Below are 16608 nucleotides of genomic sequence, written 5' to 3' on the forward strand. Positions count from 1 at the left end.
CCTTCTCTCTAGGTCCATCCCCTGTGCCTTCATTTTCTTAATTGCGAAGTATAGTGAGGATTAAATAAGAATAGTTAATTATTTAATGAGTTCTTAGGATAGTATCTATCATATAGTAAGCACTATATGTGTTAGCTATAATTATTACTATTATTATTAATGGATAATATACTTTAGGAGGAAAGTGTGGCTTTTCCATCCCTATATCCATAACACATTCCAATTTCTTCATATTAATATTTAACTTATTCATTGATTCTGGATATGGAATACTTAAACATGGAAGAAACATGAGGATGGGTAGTTTTATTTATTTTACAAAGTAAATATTTGAATGCCTACTATTTGTAAGGCATTATAGTAAAGCATTATGATCGCGTAAAGAACTTTGATATAATCCATTGAGATATTCAGAATATTAGACAATTCATACATGAAAATTTAAACAATGACAGCTCAAATAGTATACAGTTGTATTAATACCATATTTTAAAATTTAATGAAATTTTAAAGTCCTATTATTTGTCTTCCTTCCTCTTGCTCTTTCTCTCTCTGCCCCTCAGTACTATAAGTATTATCTTCTTTGAAGTAATGGAATTTAATTAGATATATATTCCTTGAAATTTCTCCATTGAAATATTCTAAAACTTGATAAGGCAATGGTCACACAATTCTATAAATTTATAAAAATATCATTGAATTATACATTTAAAAAGGTGAATTTTATGGTGTGTAAATTACAACTCATAAAGGTAGTTTAACAGTTTATCTTGCATAAGACTGTAACTAAGACTCTCCATTGAAAAGGTGGCTCTAATGGCTGGCAAGTATCGGTATCCCAGTCTCTAAACTGACATCCACTTATTTCTGGATTAAATTCAGCAGAGGCAATGGCCAACCAAATGTCCCCTCTACCACCTGCCAAGCCTCTCAGGGGACCTGGAGGAAGAGAAGTTCATTCTGTCTTCAGACTCATTCACCCTCTCACCTCTCTACTTAGATGGCCAAGTGGTGAGTGTTCAGTGTGATGTTGATTGTTACCACCTGGAAACCAGAGTGAGGCAAATAACTTTTCCAGAGAGGGTATTTAATTGTTTTTAGGTGATAATCATTTTCAATTACTTTTGTCCTAAGTTGTATGAGAACCAGTGACATAAAGGTGAAAGTCTCTAATTTTTGTGACAAATCCTCTGAGCATCTAGTCCTCTCCATTAGAATTTAAGCAATTTCCTTTTACCTCAGACCTACCCAAGCAAAACAGTCATTTTTATTTCACTCAAAGCACAGGCATCCTTTATGCCTTTATGTTATCTCTAGTGATTAGTTTATATCTGAAATTTTCAGTACTTCTCAATTGTTTCTTATTTGAAAGTTTTGCAAACTTTCAGGTGCAAGATCTTGTAAGAAAGAATCAGGTAGCTGAGCTTATCATAATGGAGTCATTCTGAAAAGATTGCAGTGAGTCTTCAGAATAATAGTTAATAATAATAACACACTGCTTTCTACAGTCTAGGAGAACTATTTTATACTGCCTTTCAGAAAGGTGACTCTGAAGGATAAATGCAAGTTTTTTTAAAAGACTTAAAAATTAAACAAAAAAATTTAAAACAATATATCTGTCAACTTTACCTAAATGAAACTCAGGTCTCTGGCAAACGTTGCCAGTCCAGAACCAAGCAGAGAGCCAGAAAATGGGGTAGTGGGGCAGGGGCAGGGGCTTTTTTATCATATAAAATTTGTCACAAAGCCCATGGATTAAAGCCTCTTGTAATATGCTTATAGGAAGTTACCTCCTACCCCCATCACCTATTATAGTAGCTTGAATGGTGGTCCCCCAAAAGATAAGCCCATGTCCTAATCCTTAGAACCTGTGAATGTTACCTTATTTGGGGAAGGTCTTTGCAGATACAATTAGATTAAGGATCTTGAGGAGATCATCCTGGATAATCTGGATGGGTCCTAAATCCAATGAGAGTGTCCTTAGAAGAGAACTGCAGAGGAGATAGTCACAGAGAAGAGAAGGCAATGTGACTGTGAAGGCAGAAATTCGAGTGATACAGCCACAAGTCAGGGAATACCAACAGGCACCAGAAGGTGGAAATGGCAAGGAACAGATTCTTCCCAGAGCGTTCAGAGGAAATATGACCTTGCCAACACTTTGATTTCATACTTCTGGGCTCCAGAACTGTGAGAGAATAAATTTCTGTTGTTTTAACTCACCTAGTTTCTGGTAATTGGTCTTGACAGCCTTAGGATACTGATATACCTATTCAGTTTTTTTTTAAATGAGTTCTCAATGATTGCAGATGGGAAGCCGCAAATCACATGGCTGAGGGATTGCTTTAGAACAATAATTGGCTTATATATATACCACCTATTCAAAAATAGGATTTGAGGTAGCTAATAAAAATACTTGTGTTAAATGAAACAATACTTGACAAAAGCAAAAAACAACAAATCAGAACAGAAAAAATCCATGACATTTGAGCTCAGACCTTAGTTCTTAGGTTCCTAGAAGTAGCAAAAGCAAAGAAGGAAAGATATTAGATATTTATAATTCCATAAAGTTTGAATTGTTTTTCCTAGTTAGAAATCTATAAATGATGGGTATTGAGTAACATTTTGAATAATATACTTGGAATCCAATTTTAGATTAACTACAAAGGCCTTTCCTAGGTAGTCTTTTCTATGGATAACAGTATGTTATTGTTGTAATGAACACAGACCTTGGAACTAGACTGCCTGGGTTTAGATCTCTATCTGCCACTCACTTGCTGTGTGACCATGGCAAGTTAAGCTCTTTGTGCCTTAATTTCCATTTCTGTAAAATGGGAATGATAATAGTGTCTGCTTTCATATTGAGAAGATTAAATGGCTCAATACATATAAGGTATTTAGAACATAGCATATAATAATCATTCAATAAATGCTAGCATTTATATTTCTTCAAAGGCAAAACAATAGCAAAAGAGAGTGATGTGTTCCATATACAAACTTTGCAATAATCTAGATTAGTACAAAAGTAAGAAGGTGTTAAGACCTGAGGATGGTTAGTACACCCTCAGGAAAAAAAAGAAATGTGTTATTATGTCAATGAAACCTGACGTGGACACTAACATTGAACTGAGGTTTTCTAAAGAAACTCTCTAACTAGGAAACAATGTGTTCCTTGGATCAATGTTAGTAAACAAATGCTTGTTACCAATCCATAAAGAAAAATACAGGAATTGAGAGAAAGTGCTTAAAAACTTCAGTGTCAATTTGAATAATTTTATATCTGAAAAATATAATATAAAAAATGTGGGCTTGTATTTGACATTTTATAATTTTTATTTCTCTAAAAAAATGGTTTTAATTTTACTTTATGAAACTAGTGATCCATGACTGATTGTGGGGGAAATAACTTTTCCTTCATCACTTGTAGTTTGATAAGCTTTGTGCTAGGCAGAACCAGAACTCTTCTCAGAAAATTTATTATCTGCAAGTACCCTGATGAGTACATACTAGATACTCCCAAATTCTCATTTTTTTAAAAAAGGGATTATACTGACTTGGAACATTTTAAAAATAATTAGAATTTATGTTTTACATGTTCAAGGTCAAAGCTAAATTATTCACATAGGGCCTTGTCAGAGATGCTGATCTATTCAAATTGCATTGTAAGATGACCATGCCAAGTTATTGTAGGACAAATTGTAAAGGGTGGGAAAGTTGGCTAGGATACTACCCTGTTACATACTCTTTAGGTAGAAATGTCTTTGGAGTTGCATATGTTGAGCCCACTGACAATAAAGAAACAGGCAAAGAATGGCTCTAAAGACTATAAAATGCCTATTTACTAAAGCAAAATAATCTGGGTGCTTTAACCATAACCCTAATCATACCATATTCTGCTGTAGGACATAAAGTTTTAACCTGAGAATAATAATTTCTCATATTTTGGACTTTGAACATATTTGAATTCTAGACTCAAACTCCGTCATTTATGAGCCATATGACCTTGGGCAAGTCACTCTCAAAACTTCAGTTTCATCTTCTATGGTATAGATTGTAGTAAAGCATATCATTGGGAAGATATGACATTACAGTATGATAATATCAAGACCATCACTGGAGGGTACTGGCCCAAGGCAACTCAATTAATTTAGGAGGAGGAGGCAGAGTTGAGCTATTATGACTATATCTAATAAAAGTTACAGCAGGTAGCCTTCCTAACTCTGCCTTCAGCCCAATAGAAGGACTCTTCTAGTTGCCCCCCCCCAAAGGACAAAGAGCTCTGATAATATTGGGGTGGGTGAGTTATAATTATGATAGATTATAATGCTTTAGGATACTGCTTGTGTAAAAATTAATGACAATCGTCTTCAAAATGAACCTTTGCAACATTACATTTCTAAATTCCATATAGTGTAGAATTGTTGGGGGGTGGGTTTCCAAGGAAGTTCTCTTTAAAACTAAATTATAGAGAAAAAAAGAAGCTGACATAAATTAACTTTGGAAAACACTGTTTTGACTATATACTGTAAGGGAAAATAAAGAACTATACATAAACACTGTAATCTAATTGGTAAATTTATTTTTCACAAGGGTATGGGCTAGGAATTCTGCAATTCTGCTAAGCTACTCTGCATGTCCCACAATTGAAAAAAATAAGTAAATAAATTATAGACAATGGAAGCCAGGTTTCTGGCTGTCAGAGATTGAGGTTATAAATAAGCAATGGGTGAATAAACCCTGTGGTGCTAGAGTCAGAGATAGGAATATGAATTCAGGTACACACACACACACGCACATACAGAAATAGCAATACCAAAGAATGTGTATACATTGGTTTGTATAATACATACATTTCTTAGCTCTGTCTGCTGAGAGGATAGGGAAGCAGTGACACCCCAGTTAACAACAAGCATACCCAGCACCCAGATCTTAGTTTCTAAACACCATTCCCCAATAAAAAGAACCAGGGCTCCTTGAAGAAACGACTGATTCAAGGAGTGGGTAGGGGAAATTCAAGATAAGCCTGGAGCATTTTATAGTGCCAGAAAGTAAAATAATGTTTTTTAAAAAAAGAATATGGGGGCGTGTCAAACGGACCACAGGAGCCTCAAGTGGTCCTCAGAAAGAGTCCTCAAATGGTCAAAGCAGGAATCATTGGAGCAATAAAATAAATAAGAGTAGTATTGGACTCTTAGTAGTAGTAGTATTTATAACCCAAAAGAGCAAAGTAAATATCAATGAGTATACCCAAGTGTTTATAATTGATTGAACAAATATGTAAACGGGGGAGGAGGGAAAAATCTTCCTTCAGAAAAATTCCAAATAATTTATGTAGAGCCTCCCTACTCTAGGCAGTGGGGCTTAATTCTTCTCCACTGAAATGTGAGCTGGATTTAGTTACTTGCTTCCAAATTATAGAATATGGAAAGCAGAAGAATAGGAAATTTATAGTGGAGAAACCTGTCAGACTCCATCTTAACTAAGCAAAGTTAACACCACACGTGACAAGACATGTTGATATGAGGTACCCCTTGATATGATTTGATAAGAAGCATACTTCACCTCTGAGAGTCTTTCCCAAAATCCACTGAGAATTCCAAATTATGAGAAAATATCAGTCAAAACCAGATTGAAAGATGCTCTACAAAATACTTGACCAAGTACTCTTAAAAATCGTCCAGGTCATGAAGTACAAGAAAAGACAGAAACTGTCACCAACTGAAGGATACATGATGGATAAAAGTAAAGTGGTGTTCTAGAATGGATTCTGGAATAAACAAGATGAAATACTAATAAAATATCCAGTTCAGTTAATAGTATTATACCAATGTTAATTTCTTAGGATTGATAAATGTCCTTATACAAGATGTTAGCATTAGAGGAAGCTGGGTAAAGGTATATGGGAATTCTTTGTGCTGTCTTTGCAACTTTTCTATAAATCTAAAATTATTTGAAAATAACTGTTTTTATATTTATAATGTTAACTAAGATAAAATATTAATATTTGTTGATTTTGGAGAGAAAATACATGCAGGTTTCAAAAACGATTTTTCTATGATTTTAATTTTTTCTAAAAGAAAAATTATTGCAATATTCATTTCCCCCCTTTTTTCCCCAGTGGTGTTTAGTGCTTACACAAACCTTAATGTTAAATAAAAATATATGCTAATATTTTAGTAATATCATAGTTAATCAAAAATTTCTGACTCTTCTAATGGAATTAAGTGTAATAGATTTTCTGAGCTTAACTCTTTGAGTTTACAAGGCTGCCACTTAGTTATCTGGTGGCATAGTGTTCTGAGAAATTTAAAGGAACTGCTACAAGTACCTAATTAATCCTTACAAAGCTGAGATAATCTGATCATTAAAAGAACAACATGTGCCTGTCACCGAACTAGAAATTTTTAATTACCATTTTGTACTTTGCTGATAACTTGATCTTCAGTGAAAAAAAGTGACTGTCTTTATGTGATGTACCACAAAGTTTAAAGTATAGAACTTTAGGAAATATAGAAAATTACAGATAAATGGCCTAGATTTTAAGAATTTATTTTTCTCCTTTTGAGATCATTTTCCCTATACTATTAGATTTTTAAAATAATTTAAAAGCAACTCCTCATTCTACTTGTCTTTCTAACTAGTTATTTTATTTTAGTAGCTAATACAAAAATTTCACACAACACTGAGAAACGTAGGCCATTGAATACTTGGAAATTGCTTTTCAGTTTGTTAATTCTTCCACTATTTGCTTCCGTCTATTTTCATTGAAATGTTTCCATCTTTTCTAGAAATGTCTTCTATTTTTCAAGATTTTCTTTGCTTTTATGCTCTTTTCTTTTTATTAGCAGTTGTAATAATGGCTTTAAAACTTGAAAAGACTCACAGTATTCAAAGACAATGCAGTGAAACACAGGTTATTAACTTGATATTGGTATTAAAGGACTTTTTTTTAACAAAGATTCTGTCCTTACATAAAATTAACAATCTAGGTATAAACTTACCAATGTCAAAACTTCTCTTGAGAACTTTCTTGAGATAATTAATCTTTCAGATATCCCTGCTTGCCCACATTTATGAACACTTCCTAAATTAACTATTATGTGGGAAGGTAACATTTTCTAGACCAACCATATTAAATTATTTCATGAGAGAGTTTATCATTTTACCCGCCTCACTATTCTACTAGTTATACTGTACTTCTGAGCTAAAAAAACTGTTTGACAGAGAAAGGTTGAAACTTTTCCTTAGTAGGATGAGGTCAGAAAATCTAAGAATAGCTCCAATATAAAAGGATTGTAGAGATGGGATTTGAGGTACACATTTCTGTGAAGTTATCACTACTTATTAAATGACAGATACTCGTGCAGTATCCAGGTTTGTTTTTTCTTTTTCTTTTTTTGTGAACAGTATTTGGAATAGAATTTCTTGTTCATTAAAATCGATGCTTCTCCAGAGTATGGGGAATGTAGTTTAAATTAAAAAGATATATATATATATATATATATATATATATATATATATATATGTGTGTGTGTGTATGTAGAAAGAAACTTTGATTCAATATTTTACCATAAGCTGAATTTTCTACAAAAGAACTATGCATAGAGTTTCTTAATCTTCCTATCACCCATCTCCGTTGTTAAGATCAGGTGGGACTTCAGCTTCAGGTCAGATGGAGTAATAAGTACTGGATTTACTGTCCTATATGAAACAATAACAACAACAAAAATATCAAATCAAGGTTCTGGGCATCAGGCAACCAAAGAAAGTGATCCCTGAGAGATGGAAAACAAATGAGGTGAGCCCTATAAATGTCCTAGCTTCCTGCCACAAGAGAATTTCCAAGCCACAGTTCAGGGATGAGGAACATAGGCAGAATGTGGCCTGAGGAAGTGGAAGCTGAAGTCCAGAGAGAACAAGAAGGCTAGAGTTCATAAAGGAGAGAACTGCACAGAGAAATAACCTACAGTCATTCACATGGCCCCTGCTGAGTATTCCACAGAGTACTGATCAGTCTTTTCATTTGAGGAAACTGCTAGAGACTGTGAAATAACCATTCAAAAGAATTAAAGAGAACAGTGCTTAACATTCACATAGGGCCAGGAAAAATACTGGTTCCCTTCAGCCAGACTAGAAAAACTCATAATTCATGTGGCATTGTGTAGAGTACTCAGGAAAACCTTGTCTCAGTAGTGGGGGATAATTAGCTCTATGCTGGGTGCTTTTCTGGAGCCAACTAACAACTCATAAAAGAAAGACCCTAAGGATCTGTTTCCAAGTAACTTAACTGCATGTATGAAGGAAGCTTAAGAATACTTATAGCAATAAGAAAACATCCTCTCAACAAATAAAGTTTACAAGTTCTGGCATTCAATCAAAGATTTGCAGACATGCAATGAAGCAGGAAGACATGACGCATATTGAGGAGAATAATCAATCAACCAAAAATGACTTAAAACTGACACAGGTGTTAGAATTAGCAGACCCAAGGACAAAATAGCAGTTATTATACCTGGAATACTTATGTCTAAGAAGTTAAGTAGAAATATTGAAGATATGAGAAAGACCCACTCAAACTTCTTGAGATAAAAACTACACTGTTTAAAATGAAAATTTAAGGTATTGAAGAAATAGCAATAGAAACTATGCAAAATTTAAAACAGAAAGAATAATTTTCCAAAAGGGAATGCAAAGAACACCAGTGAGCTGTGGAACAATTTTAAGCAAACTTTTATATATGTAATTAGATCCCTGAAGTAGTGAAAAGAGAAGGAGCATACAAAAAAATTTGAAGAAATAGTGACCAAAATTTTCAGAATTTTATGAAAAGTAAGCACCCACATTCTAAGAAGCTAAATGAGACTTAAGCACAAAAAATGTGAAGAAAACTACACCAACACACTTTATAATGAAATTGCTTTAAACCAGTCATAAAGGGAAAAATTTTCAAAGCAGCCACAGGAAAAAAGGCATATTGTGTACAGACAAACAAAAATAAGGAAGACAGCAGATTTCTCACTGGAAAAACTCAAAAAGTAGAGCAACATTTTTAAAGATGTGAAAGAAAGATTGACAACCTAGAGTTTAATATTCAGTGAACATGTTCAAAAATGAAAGCAATAAAAGATAGTTCATACATACAAAAGATGAAAGAATTCATTTTGAGAAGACCTACACTACAAGAAATTTAAAATTTGTCAAGCAGATGAAAAATGATGCCAGATGAAAATATGCATCTAAAGAAATGAAGAGAATCAGGAAAAATAGCTATGTGGGTAAAAAATATGAATTTTTTCCTATAATTTAAATTTTATTCAAAAGATAACTGACTTTAAACAAAATAGTTGCAATGTATTGTGTGTATTATAACAAGTAAAATGAGTTTAAAAATAATATAAAGACTAAGAAGTAAAAACAGAAGTAAACTCTCTTCAACTTACATATGGTGTATAAAATCACTTGATATCATAAAGTGATAAGTTAAAGATGTATACAAAAAAATCTTAATACAATTAGTAAAATAACAAAGCAAAGAGGCATAACTAATAATCCAACAAAGGAGATGAAATGGAATTGCTAAAAAAATACTCAATTCAAAAGTGGGCAGAAAAAGGAGGGAAGCTGAACAAAGAACAGGAGGAACAAGAAGAAAACAAATAAGAGATAATAGACTTAAATGTAACCATACCAATAATCATATTAGGTATAATAGGTACAGATATTTCAATTAAAAGGGGATTGTCAGATTGGATAAAATAAAAAGACCCAACTCAATGCTGCCTATAATAAATTCAATTTAAATATAAATATACAAAAGAGATGCTATGCTAACACTATTCAAATGGAAGCTGGAGCAACCATACTAATATCAGACAAAGTGGATTTTGAAGCAAATAATATCACCAGGGACAGAGAACATTATTTCATAATGATAAAGGGGTCTATTTATCAGGAAGACATAATAATCCTAAATCTTTGTGCATCTAAAAACAGATTTTCAAAACACATAAAGCAAAATCTGATAGAACTGCAAGAAGAAAAAGACAAATCCACTATTTTTTTTTTTTTTTTTTTTTTTTTTTTTTTTTTGCAGTACGCGGGCCTCTCACTGTTGTGGCCTCTCCCGTTGCGGAGCGCAGGCTCTGGATGCGCAGCCTCAGCGGCCATGGCTCACGGGCCCAGCCGCTCCGCGGCATGTGGGATCTTCCCAGACCGGGGCAGGAACCCGTGTCCCCTGCATCGGCAGGCAGACTCTCAACCACTGCGCCACCAGGGAAGCCCCAAATCCACTATTATAGTTGGAAATTTCAATACTATTCTCTCAATATATGATAGAATAGACAGAAAATCAATAACAATATAGAATATTTGAACATTATCAACACACTTAGCTTAGTGCACACCACTAAAGCACTCCATCAAACAACAGTAGAATGCACACTGAGTACACATGGAAAATTTACCAGGATAGAATATATATATATATTTATATAGACAATAAAATGTCTCAGTTGCTTTAAATGGATTAAGTTATAAAGAGTGTGCTCTCTGACCACAATGGAATTAAATGAGAAAACAATAAGAGAAACGTATCTAGAAAATCCCCAAATGGCTGATAATAAATAACACACTTCTAAATAAAGCATGGATTAAAAAAGAAATCAAAATAGAATTAGAAAATATTTTAGACTAAATGAAAATAAAAGCACAATATGACAGAAATTTAGTGGGATGCCACTAAAGCAGTAATTAGGGGAAAATGTATAGCACTTAAAATCTGTATTATAGCAGAAGAAATTCTCAAGTCAGTAACCTCAGCTTCCACTTTATAAAATTAGAAAAAGAAAAGCTAACTAAGCCAAAGTATGCAGAAGAAATTAAAAGATCATAACAGGAGTCAATGAAATAGAAAACGAAATTAATAGAGAAAACCAAAGAAACCAAAATCTAATTTATTGAAAAGAATGATAAAATTGGTAATTTTTAGAAAATTAGCAAATTCATTCCAACAATATATAATAAGGATTGTATATCATGAGCCAATAGGGCTTATTTAAGGAATGAAAGTTTGGTTTATCATTTAAAAATTAATCAATATAATTTATCATACTGAAAATCTAAAATGAAAAATCATGTGATTATTCTCCATAAACACAGAAAAAGAATTTGATCCATTGATCCAAAATCCAACATCCATTACTGATAATAATTCTCAGCCAAGTATAAAGAGGAGGGACCTTCCTCAACCTGATAAATACCGTCTATAAAAATCCTTCAGCTAACATACTTAGTGGTGAAAGACTAAATGTTTCCCTTTAAAATCAGCAACAACACAAGGATGTCCACTCTCACCACTTTCATTCAATATTGTACCAAAAATTCTGTACAGTTCTATCAGGGAATATAAATACATAAATAATCTTTCCAAAGTGGAAAGGAAGAAGAAAGTCTGTCCTTATTCAAAAATGATGTGATTGTCTATGTAGATAATTGAGTGGAAACATCAAAAAAGCTACTAGAACTAATAAGTGAGTTTAGTGAAATTACAGAATATCAGATCAAAACACAAAAATTAATTGTATTTCTGGACACTAGCAACTCATGAGAGAAAATTAAGTTTTTCTAACTTGCAACTACAATAGCATCAAAATATATGAATTACTTAGGGATAAATTTGGCAAAAGTTGTACAAGGTCTGTATGCTAAAAACTGCAAAATATTGCTTTAACAAATTACAGAACACCTAAATGTAGAGACATACCATGTGCAATGATAGGAAGAATCAATATTGTTAAGATGTCAGTTCTCCCATACTAATATATAGAATCAATGCAATCCCAATTAAAATCTCAGCAGACTTTTTTTTCAGAAATTGAAAAATAGATCCTAAAAAATTCATATGGAGATTCAAAGGACATGGAAGAACCAAAGCAAGCTTTAAAAAGAAGAAAAAACATGGAGGACTAATAGTACCTGATTTACAGTACTTATTATAAAGCTATAGTTATAAAGACAATGTAGTAATGGGGCCAGAAGAGAAATATAGACTATAGGAACAGAATTGACAGTCTAGTAATAGACTCATACCTATGTGGTCAATTGATTTTTGACAAAGGTCCAAAGACAATTCAGTGAGGAAAGAATAATCTTTCAATAAATGATACCTGAACAATTGGATTTCTATATGCAAAGGAAATGAACTTTGATCTATACCTCTCACCAAATACAAAAATCGTCAAATAGAATTAAAAAGCTGTTAAACCTAAAACTGTATGAATTGTAGAAGAAAACAAAGGAGGAACCCTTCTGAATTGGGTTAGGCAAATACTTGATTCAAAGGTTAAAGCATTGCCCACAGATAAACATATTGATAAATTTAACGTAATACAATTTAAAATGTCTGTTCCTTAAAAGAAATTCTTTTTTTTAGAGCATAACAATTCAGCATATTTATTAATTTTATATAACATCTGAAATATAGTCCTTCACCTTCCTTGTCATTGCTTCTTTTCTCTTTTTTTTATTCGAACAAAGTCACAAAAATGTTTAGCATCCTCATCAGTTCACTCAGTCCCATGTAATTAATTTTTTTATCTTGATCTTTTTAATTTATTTATTTATTTATTTTTGTGGTATGTGGGCTTCTCACTGTTGTGGCCTCTCCCGTTGCGGAGCACAGGCTCCGGATGCACAGGCTCAGCGGCCATGGCTCACGGGACCAGCCGCTCCGCGGCATATGGGATCCTCCCGGACCAGGGCACGAACCCGTGTCCCCTGCATCGGCAAGCGGACTCTCAACCACTGCGCCACCAGGGAGCCCTAACTTGATCTTCTGTTAGCACTTTTATGAATTCATCAGTTTTCCATTAGAGTTCTGAAAATGCTTATTCATTCTGTTCAACAGTATAGTCAGTTACCAAAAACCTGTACTCATCAGAGTCTTTTCCATGAATTCCTTAAAGATGAAACCCTTTTATAGGAACATTTTTGCAAAAGCATCAGAGTACACCCAGAACTGTCTGTAAATGACAAAAGACTTAAAAATGACCACAGTTAAAGATTTGACGAAAGTTCATAATAATGCAATTGACAAGGAAATTTAGTTATTTCTGAGATATACATTTTAAAGTAATAACTAGAATTATGACTTATAACATTATACCAGAACATATAAGATTTTTAGAAGTTTCATGTAATGTCTGAAACATTTATATTAACATATTTCCATACAGATAACCCAAAGAAAGTTTAGTATTAGTAGGTTTTTGTTTGGTTGGGTTTTTTTTAATACTGCAGGTTCTTATTAGTCATCAATTTTATACACATCACTGTATACATGTCAATCCCAAATGCCCAATTCAGCACACCACCATCCCCACCCCACTGTGGTTCTCCCCTCTTGGTGTCCATATGCTTGTTCTCTACATCTGTGTCTCAATTTCTGCCCTGCAAACTGGTTCATCTGTACCATTTTTCTAGGTTACACATACATGCATTAATATACGATATTTGTTTTTCTATTTCTGACTTACTTCACTGTGTATGACAGTCTCTAGATCCATCCATGTCTCAACAAATGACTCACTTTCATTCCTTTTTATGGCTGAGTAATATTCCATTGTATATATGTACCACATCTTCTTTATCCATTAGTCTGTCGATGGGCCATTTAGGTTGCTTCCATGACCTGGCTATTGTAAACAGTGCTGCAATGAATATTGGGGTGCATGTGTCTTTTTGAATTATGGTTTTCTCTGGGTATAGGCCCAGTAGTGGGATTGCTGGGTCATATGGTAATTCTATTTTTAGTTTTATAAGCAACTTCCATACTGTTCTCCATAGTGGCTGTATCAATTTACATTCCCACCAACAGTCCAAGACTGTTTGCTTTTCTCCACACTCTCTCCAGCATTTGTTGTTTGTAGATTTTCTTATGATGCCCATTCTAACTGGTGTGAGGTGATACCTCACTGTAGTTTTCATTTGAATTTCTCTAATAATCAGTGATGTCGAGCAGCTTTTCAGGTGCTTCTTGGCCATCTGTATGTCTTCTTTGGAGAAATGTCTATTTATGTCTTCTGCCCATTTTTGAATTGGGTTGTTTGTTTTTTTAATATTGAGCTGCATGAGCTGTTTATATATTTTGGAGATTAATCATTTGTCCGTTGATTCATTTGCAAATATTTTCTCCCATTTGGAGGGTTCTCTTTTCAGCTCGTTTATGGTTTCCTTTGCTGGACAAAAGCTTTTAAGTTTCATTAGGTCCCATTTGTTTATTTTTGGTTTTTTTTCCATTACTCTGGGCGGTGGATCAAAAAAGATCTTGCTGTGATTTATGTCAAAGAGTGTTCTTCCTATGTTTTCCTCTAAGAGTTTTATACTGTCCAGTCATACATTTAGGTGTCGAACTCATTTTGAGTTTATTTTTGTGTATGGTGTTAGGGAGTGTTCTAATTTCATTCTTTTTCATTTAGCTGTCCAGTTTTGCCAGCACCACTTATTGAAGAGACTGTCTTTTCTCCATTGTATATCTTTGCCTCCTTTGTCAAAGATTACTTGATCATAGGTACATGGGTTTATCTCTGGGCTTTCTATCTTGTTCCATTGATCTATGTTTCTGTTTTTGTGCCACTACCATACTGTCTTGATTACTGTAGCTTTGTAGTATAGTCTGTAGTCAGGGAGTCTGATTGCTCCAGCTCCATTTTTTTCCCTCAAGACTGCTTTGGCTCTTCGGGGTCTTTTGTGTTTCCATACAAATTTTGAGAAGATTTGTTCTAGTTCCATAAAAAATGCTACTGGTAATTTGATAGGGATTGCATTGAATCTGTAGATTACTTTAGGTAGTATAGTCATTTTCACAATACTCATTCTTTCATACAAGAACATGGTATATCTCTCCATCTGTTGGTATCATCTTTAATTTCTTTCATCAGTGTCTTATAGTTTTCTGCATACAGGTCTTTTGTTTCCCTAGGTAGGATTTTTCTTAGGTATTTTATTCTTTTTGTTACAATGGTAAGTGGGAGTGTTTCCATAATTTCTCTTACAGGTTTTTTTTATCATTAGTATATAGGAATGCCAGAGATTTCTGTGCATTAATTTTGTATCCAGCAACTTTACCAAATTCATTGATTAGCTCTAGTAATTCTCTGGTGGCATCTTTAGTATTCTCCATGTATAGTATCATGTCATCTGCAAACAGTGACAGTTTTACTTCTTCTTTTCCAATTTGGATTCCTTTTATTTCTTTTTCTTCTCTGATTGCTGTGGCTAGGACTTCCAAAACTATGTTGAATAACAGTGGTGAGACTGGACATCCTTGTCTCATTCCTGATCTTAGAGGAAATGTTTTCAGTTTTACACCATTCAGAATGATGTTTGCTGTGGGTTTCTCATATATGGCCTTTATTATGTTGAGGTAGTTTCCCTCTATGCCCACTTTCTGGAGAGTTTTTATCATAAATCGGTGTTGAATTTTATCCAAAGCCTTTTCTGCATCTCTTGGGATGATCATATGGTTTTTATTCTTCAGTTTGTTAATATGGTGTATCACATTGATTGATTTATGTATATTGAAGAATCCTTGCATTCCTGGGATAAATCCCACTTGATTATGGTGTATGGTCCTTTTAATGTGTTGTTGGATTCTGTTTGCTTGTATTTTTATTGAGTATTTTTGCATCTATATTAATCAGTGATGTTGGTCTGTAATTTTCTTTTTTTTGTAGTATCTTTGTCTGGTTTTGGTATAAGGGTGATGGTGGCCTCATAGCATGAGTTCAGGAGTGTTCCTTCCTCTGCCAAGTTTTGGAAGAGTTTGAGAAGGTTGGGTGTTAGCTCTTCTCTAAATGTTTGATAGAATTCACCTGTGAAGCCATCTGGTCCTGGACTTTTGTTTGTTGGAAGATTTTTAATCACAGTTTCAATTTCATTACTTGTGATTGGTCTGTTCATATTTTCTGTTTTTCCTGGTTCAGTCTTGGAAGGTTATACCTTTCTAAGAAGTTGTCCATTTCTTCCAGATTGTCCATTTTATTGGCATAGAGTTGCTTGTAGCAGTCTCTTAGGATACATTGTATTTCTGCCGTGTCTGTTGTAACTTCTCCTTTTTCATTTCTAATTTTACTGACTTGAGTCCTCTCCCTCTTTTTCTTGATGAGTCTGGCTAATGGTTTATCAATTTTGTTTCTCTTCTCAAAGAACCAGCTTTTAGTTTTATTGATCTTTGCTATTGTTTTCTTTGTTTCTATTTCATTTATTTGTGCTCTGATCTTTATGATTTCTTTCCTTCTGCTAACTTTGGGTTTTGTTTATTCTTCTTTCTCTGATTCCTTTAGGTGTAAGATTAGTTTGTTTATTTGAGATTTTTCTTGTTTCTTGAGGTAGGCTTGTATAGCTATAAACTTCCCTCTTAGAACTGCTTTTGCTGCATCGCATAGGTTTTGGATCATCATATTTTCATTGTCATTTGTCTCTAGGTATTTTTTGATTTCCTCTTTGATTTCTTCAGTGATCTCTTGGTTATTTAGTAACACATTGTTTAGCCTCCATGTGTTTCTGTTTTTTACGTTTTTTCCCCTGTAATTCATTTCTAATCTCATGGCATTT

The sequence above is a fragment of the Mesoplodon densirostris genome, chromosome 5 (assembly GCF_025265405.1).
Source record: "Mesoplodon densirostris isolate mMesDen1 chromosome 5, mMesDen1 primary haplotype, whole genome shotgun sequence".
Classification (NCBI taxonomy): domain Eukaryota; kingdom Metazoa; phylum Chordata; class Mammalia; order Artiodactyla; family Ziphiidae; genus Mesoplodon; species Mesoplodon densirostris.